A 13554-nucleotide genomic window follows, 5' to 3' on the forward strand; every position below is an offset into this window, starting at 1 on the left:
ACTTAATTAATTAAAAAAAAGTGAACGAGATATTGAATAGACATATGAGGTGGGCTAGAGGTCAGGTCAAAAAATACATGCATGTGTTGTATGGCTGCTGGAAATAATAGGATTATCTTAGCAGAGGTTTTGACACATTTTGCCAGGTGTAACAGCATAGTTTTACACCAACATAACAGTTATTTAAACATAATATATATATATATATTTTACATTATTTAAAATTTAATGCAATTACTATTTATAAATTAGAATTAGACGATCAGTGCTCACTGACGAAACACCACAGCACACTGTGTACATCAACAAAATGTGTCCCCTGCATTTAAGCCTTATGTGGCATTGCAGGGGCAGCTAACTCAGCACCTGGGGAGCAGTGCTCAGGGGTGGTACCTTGCTGGTTGGGGATTCAAACCAGCAATTTTTCAATTACAAGTGTACTTCCTTAACCATTAAGCCACCACTGCCCCAATTAATGTTATATATATATATCCTTATATATACACATTTATTTGTTTGTTTTTTTGTTTATCAGTCCATTGATCAATCAATCATGGCTATGTCTGGGCCCCCTTGTACGAGCTGGGCCCCGCTGGGTTCTGGGTGTACCGCTGTCAGTACCCTGTGCTGTGTGGGCTAGGTCCCAGCCTCTCACAGCCTTACGCAGGATAAGCAGTTGGAAGATTCTTCTTTCTGTGTACTTTGCTAGAAGACAAAATGCATAATCACTTGCAGTGTTCATGCTTATATACACCAGATATCTGTTTAACGAGAAAATTAAAGGAAAATTACTTAATCGCCCCAAAAGTTGAATCCAGAAAGCAACACAGCCCAGTAAATCTCGCTTCCCGGTGCTGACGTTCACACATCTCCAGCGGGGTCTTTTAACGTGAACTTGTGCAGCGCCGCCACAGAGCGGCTGAGATCAGATGCTGTTACGCTGGTGATGTCAGCTGGCACGACTGCAAGCGGCTCCTCCACGCTGCGGGGTTAGCGGGGCGGGGGAGATGGCAGACACACGGACCCTGATCCCTTTTTCAGGGCCTCTGACCTGAGATCTGCATTGGAACACACCAGTGGGAATGGACTGTAAAGGGCACGTTCACCAGAGACGAGGAAAGGATAGGTGGGTATGATTAATAGAGGCTCATATCTCACTTTAACACCCTGAGTGGAAATATGTAATCTTACTGGTATCACTTACCGATGCAAGAAAGCAGTCATGTTTAATTTGGTCTTAATTGCACTCACAGAGTCATAAGGTAGCCAGGCCTTCTGCAGAGAAATATCAGACCCAAGCATGAAACAATGAGTAATACATGAGTCTCCTGTACACATGCTCTCCTGTAGCTCAAACGCCTGACACTGGAGTTTTCATACTTCGTTCATGTACGAACTCCAGGTTCAGGCTCGATTTCTTAGTGACCCCCAATACCTGCTCTTCTAGTATAGAAAAGTGACTGAAAATTTCACTGATGACGACAAAGGAAACAGCACCGTAAAAGCTGCAGTGTGCAGTGTCACACATAGCATTATTTTGAAAGCATTGATTATTTACGCAATCCTGCATTATGGTTTCACAGTCTATGGGCTAAAGTTTTTATAATTCTGTTTACTTTTAATGTTGCAATGTCATTTATATATGGCTAAGTGTAAAGACATAGACACATGCACAGAAACATATACAGTACCAGACACCAAGCTACCTACAGATAAGAGTGATAGTGTCACATGACCTGGCCACCTAACCTAGACACAGTAGAAATAGTTTCGCAGGAGTCTGACCAGAAAGTGAAGGAAAAGCATCCAACGAGTGCTCAGCATATGTGGGACCTCCTTCAGGATGACTGGAAAAGCAACCCAGGAGACCCCCTCATAGAACTGGTGTAGAGGAAGAAGTACCATCAGCCAGTCCGTGCAGCCATTGGGGTTAAGGGCTTTGCTCAAGGACCCGATGATGGGATCACTCTGTCATCCCAGGGAACCAGCAACCTTCTTAACCCACAGAGCTGCCCCTTCGAACATACCACAATTTTTTTGTTTAATGCTATTTTGGTTCATAGATAATTCCATGTATAATCTTTTATAATTTTGATGTAGAGAATAGTATAAATAAACCTTCCAATGGGTAGATGTGAGTGGTACTGCACATTCTGAGCTGTAGATCACAACCTGCAGAGACTTTTCGTGTCCAGATAATGGCCATTGCTGGGCTGTGCTGGGCTGTGCTGGGCTGTGTTGGGCTGTGCTGGGCTGTGCTGGGCTGCAGTGGTTGATCTATGATCTCTTCCCTCCACACTGCTGTTATATGCTGAACTATCACCAATGACCTGTATTACAGTGTATTACAGTGGCCGTAGATGGGTATTTGGCTTATACACAGATAGACCTAACACAGGTCAGTTCTCAACTATTCATACTGCACACAGCCAGCTTCCTGGCAAGAGAGGCGAAATGGCGGACTTGAACTGCCACCTTTTTTTGTTCGGACGCATGGAGAGAAAGCCTCGCTGAAGCTTATTCAGTTACGGCTGCTGGCCAGCCTTGGTACTGAGACCGGGGCTGCAGTTTAATTGCCAGCCATGTACAAAGAGGCACTGTGGCCAGTCACATAGAGTGTCTGCCTTTCACTGAGTTTCCTGCATCTGAGCTCAGCCATTCTGGCACATTCAGTGGGTGGGAACTATTTTCCATCCTCAGAAAACACAAATGCCTTTGTAGACTTCCTATGTGCGTGGAGCACAGGAAATTGAAAAGGAAAACATTATTTTAAGGGGTCTGTTATAGCATTAAGTGTTAAAGGATCCATCCATCCGTCCAATATCTGGCATTTCTACCTTTCAGAGAAAAACGTACACTGGTTTTACGTGAAAGACCTCCAAATGGCTTTGTACTAGAGGTGACCGAAATGTCATATGATATTGTCGGTTAGAAGCAAGATTCACAATATAGTGCTTGTTTTTCTTTTTTTCTCATTTACAAACCAACCCAATTGGAATATATGTAATAATGTACTTTGGTTTCCCCCCACAGTCCTAAAAACATGCTGAGGCTAATTGGAGTTGCTAAATTGCCCATAGGTGTGCGTGTGTGAGTGACTGGTGTGTGAGTGTGCCCTGCGATGGGCTGGCCCCCCATCCTGGGTTGTTCCCATTGCTTCCAGGATAGGCTCCGAACCCCCCGCGACCCAGTAGCATAAGCGGTTTGGAAAATGGATGAATGGATGTAATAATATTAAGCATCAATTCTACCCTAATTAGAAACACTGTTTGTAGCATTCTAATAATTAATCATTAAGGTATGTAAAATACTATATATATATATATATATATATATATATATATATATATCCCTGTACGGTTCTTTTTTTTACCCCTCACAATCTCAACCGCTGTTCAATTTTCGTTAAATAAAGCCCCTTTTCGCTCTCCCAATGCCTGCCCTCAAGTTCTTTAGGTTTTTAGTTATAACACTGACCTGGCTATGGACTGTTTGCAGTTTACCAGAGGACACAAGTGCAATATTTTTAACAATCTGACATTACATAAAGTGTGCTGATTATCAGTACTGAAATGTCATGCAGGCTGAAATTCTTTAGTTTTACATTGTTCTGTTTTTCATGGAGTAAAGTAGCAACCTCTGAAAGTGCAAACATCACATGACATGCGCTCAGTGGTTTTTTCTGTCATTATACAGTAATAGTAATGCTACTTACTGTAAGTAGTGCTGTATCACGATTCTTTTAATAACTGAAATGCTTGTCATGGATGAAATTGCAAGTGATCAGGATAAATTATCATCATTTCACCCACTATTATTTTGTACATGACAAAAATTAAACAGAGGAAACAGCTTTAAGAGCTTATATAGATGTCCTATACAACTAGCACACAAAGCCATAATTCTTACCAGAAAACCAAGGATCAGCCATATTTTTCATGTAAATGGAAGTCCTGGTTATTCTGGTAATTCAGCAGATTATCAGACACATCTGGTCTAGGCTTCAGCTGTTTGCTGAAGTCTGCAATGTAGCTTTACAGGGCCCGAGTGACACAGCCTTCGTCTAGGACACAGTGTGGTACATTTTGAAGGCCCCACTGAAACCGCCGTTGTGATTGTGTGGATCTCACCCAGGGAGCTTTGCTGGCAGTTATGTGGCTCGGCAGACAAAATGACCATGGAAGACTACAAGAACAAAGAGTACCAGCCCTTCCACAAAGTTGTGTAACATGCACCTGGGCTGCAAGTGAACGTAACCCTAATTACAGTTGTGTGGCAAATGGACAGTGAAAAATCCTTTTTGTCTAGTTGAATAGAATCTGCAAGTACTGCGCCTGGTGGTTTGTGTACTGTTGTCCTTGTAATTCCCTCATTTACGAATTTCCAAATTTTCTGACAATGGCTCTTTTGAGGGAAACATTGCAGAGCACTTTTGCATAACCTTGTTATGATTTGGCCTGTTCAACTGGCTGCAGAAGACCAACAGGCCACCCTAGATCTTAGGACTGCTCGCCACCAGATGGCTTGGAAGGGCTGATGGGATTTCCTGTATATTTGGTTGATTGCTTCCTCAAACAGACAACACCTATCAATGTGCAACACCCATCAATGTGCAACACCTATCAATGTGCAAAGCCTATCAATGTGCAAAACCTATCAATGTGCAACACCCATCAATGTGCAATACCTATCAATGTGCAAAACCTATCAATGTGCAAAACCTATCAATGTGCAACACCTATCAATGTGCAAAACCTATCAATGTGCAACACCCATCAATGTGCAACACCCATCAATATGTTGAGTTCATAGGACATTCCTTATTATCTGATGAGATCATAATTAATTGTGACGCTTCTGTTAGTTACAGGCGGAAGGAAATGCCTAAGTGGTAAACTAAGCCTTTAAATTAAAAAAATATTAAAATACAACACAACAATTTAAAATCATTAAACCTTCAGACATCTGTCAGTTTGAGGGTTTACAGATGTCAGCTTGTGTTTCACTCACATATGGTCACAATTTCATGTGCAAGTGGATCATCTTTGCAGCAAGAGCAGTTCACATAATGTATGCAAATGGTGCAAGACTCTTTGGTATGACACAAACTTTTGCATAAACGTCTGATGCCAAAGTACTTCTTGTAATGATTCAGTCATGCACCAGAATCTGGTTCTGTGAGTCTGCAGGGCACAGTACTATCATTTTGTGCTGAGCTTCAGATGTGGAATGTCAGTGTTTTGGAAACAGCCTTTGTGCTTGTGAAGAGGCAACTATGAAGACTTTTTAATTAAATGGTGGAACAATGTAAACATGGGTCATAAATTTGGGTACTGCTTCATTGATTCGTCATTAAAATAGCATGCTCTTCAGCACAATATACAGCACCAGTCAAAAGTCTGGACACGCCAAGCCACTTACAATGGAGAGTGATAATGTCGCATCACTTCACCTGGCCACCTGACCTAAACACAATGGAAATAGTTTGGAGGAGTTTGACCAGAGAGTTAAGGAAAAGCAGCCAATGAGTGCTCAGCATATGTGGGACCTCCTTCAGGACAGCTGGAAAAGCTTCCCACCTCCTGAACCTGGCATAGAAGAGAAAGTCGAGACACCCAGTCTCTGGAGTAATTGGATTAAGGGCTTTGCTCAAGGGTCCAATGATAGGATCACTCTGTCGACCCAGGGATTTGAACCAGCAACCTTCTGAGTCCCAACCCACAAAACTGCCCCCACTCCTAACAAATGAATTTTTGAGGACTTTTTTAGTCAGTATATAATTCCATAAAATTTATAGTTTCGTCGTGGGGTGAGAGCGGCAGCACACTGTACCAGTTCATGCTCACCAACCTGACCTGACCTGTCCAGCAACTTCCATATCCTATAACGTCCCTTATGAAAAATCACTATGGTTTCCTATGGTTGTCATGCATTAACCATAGTTTTACTATGGTACCTCATAGTACTTTGGTATTACCCATAGTACTACCATGGTTTATCCATAGCACTTCATGGTAGCTGTGGTACTACCATAGTTTACATATAGCACTTCATGGTAACTATGGTACTGCTCTGGTTTTAAAAAGGACCCAGCAAATGTGCCCTTGCAGGGCCCATCCAGGCTTTTGTCTAGAAGTGTGGACTAGGGCCAGACCTCACCAAACCTACTGTAAATGGGCCCATTGCAGGCTGTGATGAAAGTAATGATATTGCAAAACACTGTGTTACAAGCACTTTTTTATTGTAGAATCTTTCGATAGACTGTACATTGGCTGTAGAATTTATAGCTTTAAAATGATTTCATTCAACATTTCTTTCAACAGTGAACACACACACAAACAAAACACACTTTCACTTACCGTGCAACATCATGTTATTTATTTTAGCAAGCAATCTTTAATTTTGAATATCTGTTTCTCCTTCTGTTCCTCTCTCTTATACACACAGAGATAGACCCAGTGATTCCATCCCAGACAACTGAGAATGAGACCTGAATGCCTTGCATGTGATTTAATAAAAATATATACAGATTCTCCTGTTTTTATGGCTTTTGGTAGCTAGATGGAAGCATGAAGTAGGATTTTTAATTACATTTGCTGTCACATTACAAATAGCCTATTAATTGTTTGATGTCTGCATTACTGCACTACAGTTTAGTGAAACCAGATTAATGGAGCTAGAGATTTAAATAAGAAAACCATGGTTTGGAACAACCATGGTAAAACAAAAACCATGGTAAAGATCATGGTAAAACAAAATCCATGGTAAAACAAAAACCACAGTTTATGACCAAGATTATACTAGGGTTTAACTGTGGCATGATAAAACCATAGTCATAGTTTCCATAGTTACCCAAAAAACCATGAAAAACGGCAAACCATTGTAAACCATGGTTATTTAATCATAGTAAAACCATGGTTAATTTTCGTAAGGGCTGAAAATGGTAACTGAGTGGTGCTGAGGGATGACTGTTCATCAAACCTCATCCTTTAATTTAATTTTATTACTAATTATGTTATTCATTTCGCCGGCCTCCCTATACCAACGTACTTTTCCTAACCTAAATTTATTTAAAAAATATTTCAAAGCATCTAAATCTTACTCAGATTTATAAATGATCCATTTTATGAGGTAGGTATCCATGGTGTTACACGTTATGTTATTTGTACTTCGGTGATTTTTTTCCATTTCCTTTCATCTCTTTCCTACTTTGGAAAACCTTAGAGAATACCAAACCACGTCATGCTTGTTCTAAGTTTCAGAATTTTATCCACATGTTGTAATTTCACTGACCTGTATCTTTACTCTGAAACTAATTACAAAACCTCACAAAAGTGTTTATATATAGCTACGCACCAAAATCATATTTCTATAAAGTGAGAGTAAAAATATAATTTCTTTTTCCATTATATTTTTAAATCCTTCCTAATGTCATGCATGAATAATTCACATTTAAAGAACATGAATGGATGTAAACAGAAGTCCCGCATTTATCTGAATAATGGAGAAAATGCATCCTTCTGATACTTGGAACATAAGCCTTTGTGACATCCAGGCGTTTCTGGAATCCAGTCATGACTTTACTGTGCGTACAAACCTCTTCACAGCTAGGCAGCACACAGGCTGTATCTCATGACAGCATTTTTGGGATCCAGTGAGACATAGGCTGAGTAAACAGTATCTTATGTAAACTGTAAACTCCAATCATTCGAAACACTACAGCAAGGCGAAAGAGAAGGAAAATAATGTTTGACGAAATGAAACAGAAACACAAACTTCAAATATCACTGAAAAACTTAATGTACTGACATTCTTCTGTGCAAAAGTAAAATGGAGATAGATATTTAACCTAAATTACTAGGTGTTGCACTACGTTATCTTTTAGGAACCAAAGCTGTAATGATCCGTAATGCATACATACCACTGCAGGGGTATCACCCTGATACTGCCCTCTTCTTCAGTTTGTCTTGAAGCGGCATGTTTGAACCAAGACCTGGAGGCGATGATTTAACAAGCAAGCTATGTGTGCCTCTCATCTGGCAGTAACTTAAGAATCCAGGACTATTTCCAAAAGGACAGCTCAGAATTTCCAGGACAGCAATGCTTCAGATGATATTCTTCTACAAATCAAGTCAAACAGCCGCCTTTAAGCGGGAGTTCTGATACAGCCCTTGGTCTTCTGCTCACAGTGCCACCTACAGTCAATACACTGGATCTTCACTTTTAAACTGGTGTTGCTGTATGATTTGTTAAAAAAAAATTGACTACCTGTAAGTAGCATTACTCGATCAAACGATCAGATTTTTCTTGAGGTTCTTCCATCAGGAAGAGAGTTTAGTTTATCCTACAGACAAGGCATTTTTGAATATTGTAATATCTATGAATATATTTTGTCTTTATTGTTGTAAATACTGTGTCATTAACAGTCATTCGAAGCAAATGTGGCACCATGTGCAAACTTAACTCCCCCTGCATTCAAGGGAACTAAGACTTTGGACTGGTACTGTGTGGGTGAGGGGTGATGGGAGGGCGGCAGTAATGGTAAAAGTTGGTGACTTGGGTGAGGTGAGGATTGGCAACGGCTGGCAAGTGCTGATCAGAGCTAAGTCTATGTGGCAACAAGATGGCCGCCTATCACACGCTGCGCTGCAGTTTGCGGGGGAAGCTGGGATACTCCTGCTTTTCCGTCCATGTGGTTTGAATTGGGACGGCGCCCGTCGCTGGCTGCTGGTCCAGCAAGCCTTTCCCAACTGGCCACATGGAATAGATGAACTGGTTTATTCAGTCTCACCCCAACTGAATCCCACCCCCCTCAGGCAGGCCTGGCCAGTTAACCCCCCAGTCATGTACATGTGTAATTTTATCTTTCCATAAGTCTTTGGGGTTTGAAACCGATGGCCCTTGTGGTACCACAGCAGTAAAGATCAGTCAAGCCCTGCAGGTAACAAAGGCCTTTTTATCATGCCACTGCTAGAGTACAAGTATTTGAATTAGTATTTGTTTATAGACTGAGAATTTTGTGTAGGTGGCAGAGATTAAGCCACAAACAAGGCCAGGCTCAGACCCACATACCTGGCCTATGACTAGTGTAGATTCCTGGCATATTCAGATACCATCACAAGCAGGGCATGTGTCGCTAAACCCAGCCTATCTCCAGAGGGAATGTGGATCCACTTTCTCTCCATTTTGTTTACACCACATTGATTGGATTCCAACTAATATCCTGATTTGTTCGTGGAAAAATATCATTCTGGCAATCTCACAACTGACAAGGAACATTTCTGGGAATACGTCTGTATATTCTTTTGACTTGTTCATTAATATTCAGTGCTTCACACATTGCGGTACATCGAGATATTCTGTTTCTTGTCATTATGATTGAACCACACAAACAAAGCAACCTGGTATTTTCCTTCTATAAATGTAACAGAATTAATTTCTGGTCATATCTGATCTCTATATCCAACCTTTTATACAAATGCACTAAAGACTGATAGCAAAGAACTGGAGTAACATTTGAGGTGTATCACAGACCGGTCCACTATGCTTCGTGGGATCAGCTCCAGACCCCCACATGACCCTGACCAGGATGATGGGTTAGAAGATGGATGGACAGATGGATGGATAGTAGCAAATATTTTAGTACAAAGAATAGATCATGCACAAAGTGTTTCAAAAATGAGCTACATTAACATCCATTAATTTTCTGTACCCGCTTGTCCTGTTTAGGGTCATGGGGGGTCCGGTCCCTATCCAAGGCGCTACGAGTGCAAGGCAGGGAACAACCCAGGTGCCAACCCATCAGAGGGCACACTCACACACCATTCGCTCACACCCCATTCACTCACACCCCATTCACTCACACCCCATTCACTCACACCCCATTCGCTCACACCCCATTCACTCACACACCATTCGCTCACACCCCATTCACTCACACCCCATTCACTCACACCCAATTCGCTCACACCCCATTCACTCTCACCCCATTCACTCACACCCCATTCACTCACACACCATTCACTCACACCCCATTCACTCTCACCCCATTCACTCACAACCCATTCACTCTCACCCCATTCACTCACACCCCATTCACTCACACCCCATTCACTCACACCTATGAGCAACTTTGAATCTCCAATTAACCTTACCATGCTTTTTGACTGTGGGGGGAAACTGGAGTACCCAGTGGAAACCCCATGACGACATGGGGAGAACATTCAAACTCCGCACACATGCTCAGGAGAGTCTAGGAACTCTGGGGGCCGTAGGCACAAAACTCCATGGGACCTTCCAACTCCCCCTCCCCTGGCATGGTAAAATGTATTACCTTTATTTTACTCTGAAGTGTAAATTAAAAATATCAACAAAGAGAATTTAATAAAAACAAGACCTTTATTTTCACGTTTGTGAAAAACAGAATACTCAAATAAAGCAGATTTGTCATTGCAATGCACTATATAATTGGCAGCCCTCAGGGCCCCCCCTTCCAGCTCGGGGCCCCAGACCATTGCCTGCCCTGCCTGTGCTGTCGTTCGAACCCTGGTCCCAAAAGTGTAAATGTAGAATACATTTAATTTGTATATAATGATATTGCATGCCTTCACTTATATAATCAATTCCTTCTAAAATAATGGCATGATTGATGTCTGTCTTTTGTGTTTTGTCTTTATACGACTCTAAACCACTGATGCGATCAAAATGACCAAGATGTTAGATGTTAAAATGCTGTAAAAAACACTGACCTCAAATACCACCAGTAATTAATGCAGTGATGCTTTAATCCACATAGCAGGAATCTTCACAAAGGGCTACTTTCCATGCCTGACATTTTAGCCTTTACACTTCCTTTAATCCGTTTATTCAGCTCGAACTGCTTTTTAATGGAACAAATTAGTCATGTGTTTGGACCAAAATGTGTTCTGGCCTGCGATGCCAATGTAACACTTCACTCACCACACAAATTTCAGCCTTAATTTCAAGAATCTGAGTGGCCTAACATTGGTCAAGTTATAATCTAGGTTACTTTCATTACTAAAACTTGTTAGTTATTGTCTTGTCATTTCTCTAAATCATTGCTGTCTGTATATTGACAGCTATGCTGTTTTTATTGGTTATTGTCAATACTAACAATAGTATTTTATGTGCATCTGTAAAAAAAAATCGAGATGAAAAAGCACTTACTTGGCAGGCGCTGTGTCCCCTGTCAGTACTTTCTGCATTCCTGCTGAGAATCCTGTAACATGTTTGTATTTATTCAGTACTTAACCGTTAACCCAACACAACATCAGATGGTTTCGCTTCGTCAAGTCTCTGAAAATCCAGCAGACTTTATTTATTTATTTGCCTTTGAACCTAATTGTATTACTTTGTTTGGAACCGCAGTGAGCCCACATTAAAGCTGAGCCTTCAATTCCCCGGCTGGTATTTTCCATAGCTGTGAATATCAATTCTATTGTCACTACTTTATGATGTTATGTTTAATGCTGGGACCCATTATGTAAGCTAAAAATAAGTATAGCTATCATTCTCAAATAAATAAAACCAAGAGGGCTGTTTGACTTGCTAGTCAGGCTTAATAACACTAAATAAGATATGTGGAGGTGCATATGGGTTAAGGATTTATCTCATGGTCATAGTCACTTTGTGCCTATTTCATTAACGAGCTCCCAAGGCACCACAATCTAATAAAGGAAGAAAACACAACAACCAATGTCACATAATAACCACATTATTATAACTAAAATGTGTAAAAAAGATACGGCAGACAATGGTTTATTGACTTTGAATATATTTGGGCTCACTCCTCTTTGCAAAACTGCGCCATTGTTGATGTTTTAGCTCTCCCTCATGCACGGCTTTCTTCACGTCCTTCTGCAGCGTTTGAGTTGGATCAGGACTTCGACCGTGGCATTTGAAACATGAAAATTCCTCAGCGTCAGCCATTCTGTTAGAGAAACCATTGTTATCTCATTGGTTGCAGGCTGCCCATGTCTGAAAACTACAAAGTATATGACATTCCTACTGTCACCCTCCAGGAGTGGAATAAAAATGTTTTGTTGGAATATAGCTTTTTTTGTTGTTTTCATGAAATATACCATCTATCATTAATGCCAAAATACTTGCTTTCATCTCACCTGTCCACAGAACAGTCATCCAATAGCCTTGTAGATCATCCAGGTAGTTTTTGGAATCTGTTTTGGCTCACACCATTTTGTTCTGTATTTCTTCATGGTAGACTCCTGACCTTTGGCTTTATGTACTGCTATAGCATCCGGCAGATCCATAGCTATTAGCTCGGGGGTCATTTCAGACCCCCTGGAATGTTGTACACTCTATCCTTTAGAGAACATTTTTGTTGGACAACCACTCTTGCATGGATAACAATGGTGCTGAATTTTCTCGCCTCGTACATTATGTGCCTCACAGCGGACGGGTGCTTGCCAATGTTTTTTTGAAATAAGCTTGTAACTGATTCCATCCCTGTGAGCTTCAGCGGCTTCTCTGTGAGGTCTTCAAAAACCACATTTACTTCATGCAGGATTCACTTGCACACAAACGTGCCCTGATGTGAATCTGATGATGAGATCAGCTTCTTCTTATAGGCAACAGACTTTTGTGTGATTTTTAAAAGTCAGTTTCTATTTATTAATCAGACAAAGTAAGACCTAATCTTCAGATCACAATATAGGTCCAAGAAGCATAATCTCACTTTCCAATGAAAACCGACTATTTCAATTTTTTGACAATTATGATTCTCCTCAGCCTACTGAGAGCATTTGAAACTGACCAGTGAAAAGTATTTTTTAAACTAATATTTATGTTTGTACTAGGTAACAGTGACATTCATGGTGGTCGTTTGTTTTGTTTACTTCATATTTCTAATTTTTAACATCTTAACGTTGATAGCTAAATAGTTCGCTAACATAATTGTTAACTGCATACATAAGACACAATTATATTAAAAAGTCCATATTATGTTGACACTGACAAATTGGCATCACTGACAACGATCCACATAAGTCCATTTAAAACATTAAACCGTTCACTGATGGCTGTGTAAAGGTGAGTGTATCAGGGTATCTTAATGCATTTTTTTAGGTTTAGTCTGTGAAGTAGTTTCTGAATAGTCTCTGTTCATACTCTTGGATTTTCGAAGATATGTGTATTTCTTTGAACATCAGTTACAGAGTCAGGGACGCCGTGGGGGGGGTTTAGGACGTTTCCAAGGGCTCCCCAGTGACAGGGGCCCTAAAAGATTTGGAAAATAGCTGGATTGTTCGGGTCCCAAAATCCCCCCCCCCCCCCCATCCCCAAAAAATCTAAATAAAATTATTGATTAGGCATGTAACCAGGTACAAATGGAGAATCTACAGAGGGAACCTGTCCCCTCATTGGTTAAACCTAGAGCATCTTACCTGGGGAATTGCACCCTACTGTCAAAATGTATCCCACCCCCAGATCGCCAAAATTTACCAAGAGGGACCTATCCACAGCTTATTTATTTATACATTTATTTTTATTCGTCTGAAGCAAGTCACCCACACAGGG

At 40.8% G+C, this 13554-nt stretch overlaps 1 long non-coding RNA gene across 1 annotated transcript; it reads right to left on the bottom strand.

The window, feature by feature from the left end:
• Positions 1-237: 237 nt before the first annotated feature.
• Positions 238-8156, bottom strand: LOC125751090 (uncharacterized). The gene is made up of 3 exons (XR_007400516.1): positions 7922-8156; positions 793-1058; positions 238-705 (listed from the first exon to the last, which is right to left on the bottom strand). It is a non-coding gene; the product is annotated as an uncharacterized LOC125751090 (long non-coding RNA).
• Between the last annotated feature and the right edge of the window lie 5398 nt (positions 8157-13554).

The sequence above is a fragment of the Brienomyrus brachyistius genome, chromosome 10, assembly GCF_023856365.1.
Source record: "Brienomyrus brachyistius isolate T26 chromosome 10, BBRACH_0.4, whole genome shotgun sequence".
Lineage (NCBI taxonomy): Eukaryota > Metazoa > Chordata > Actinopteri > Osteoglossiformes > Mormyridae > Brienomyrus > Brienomyrus brachyistius.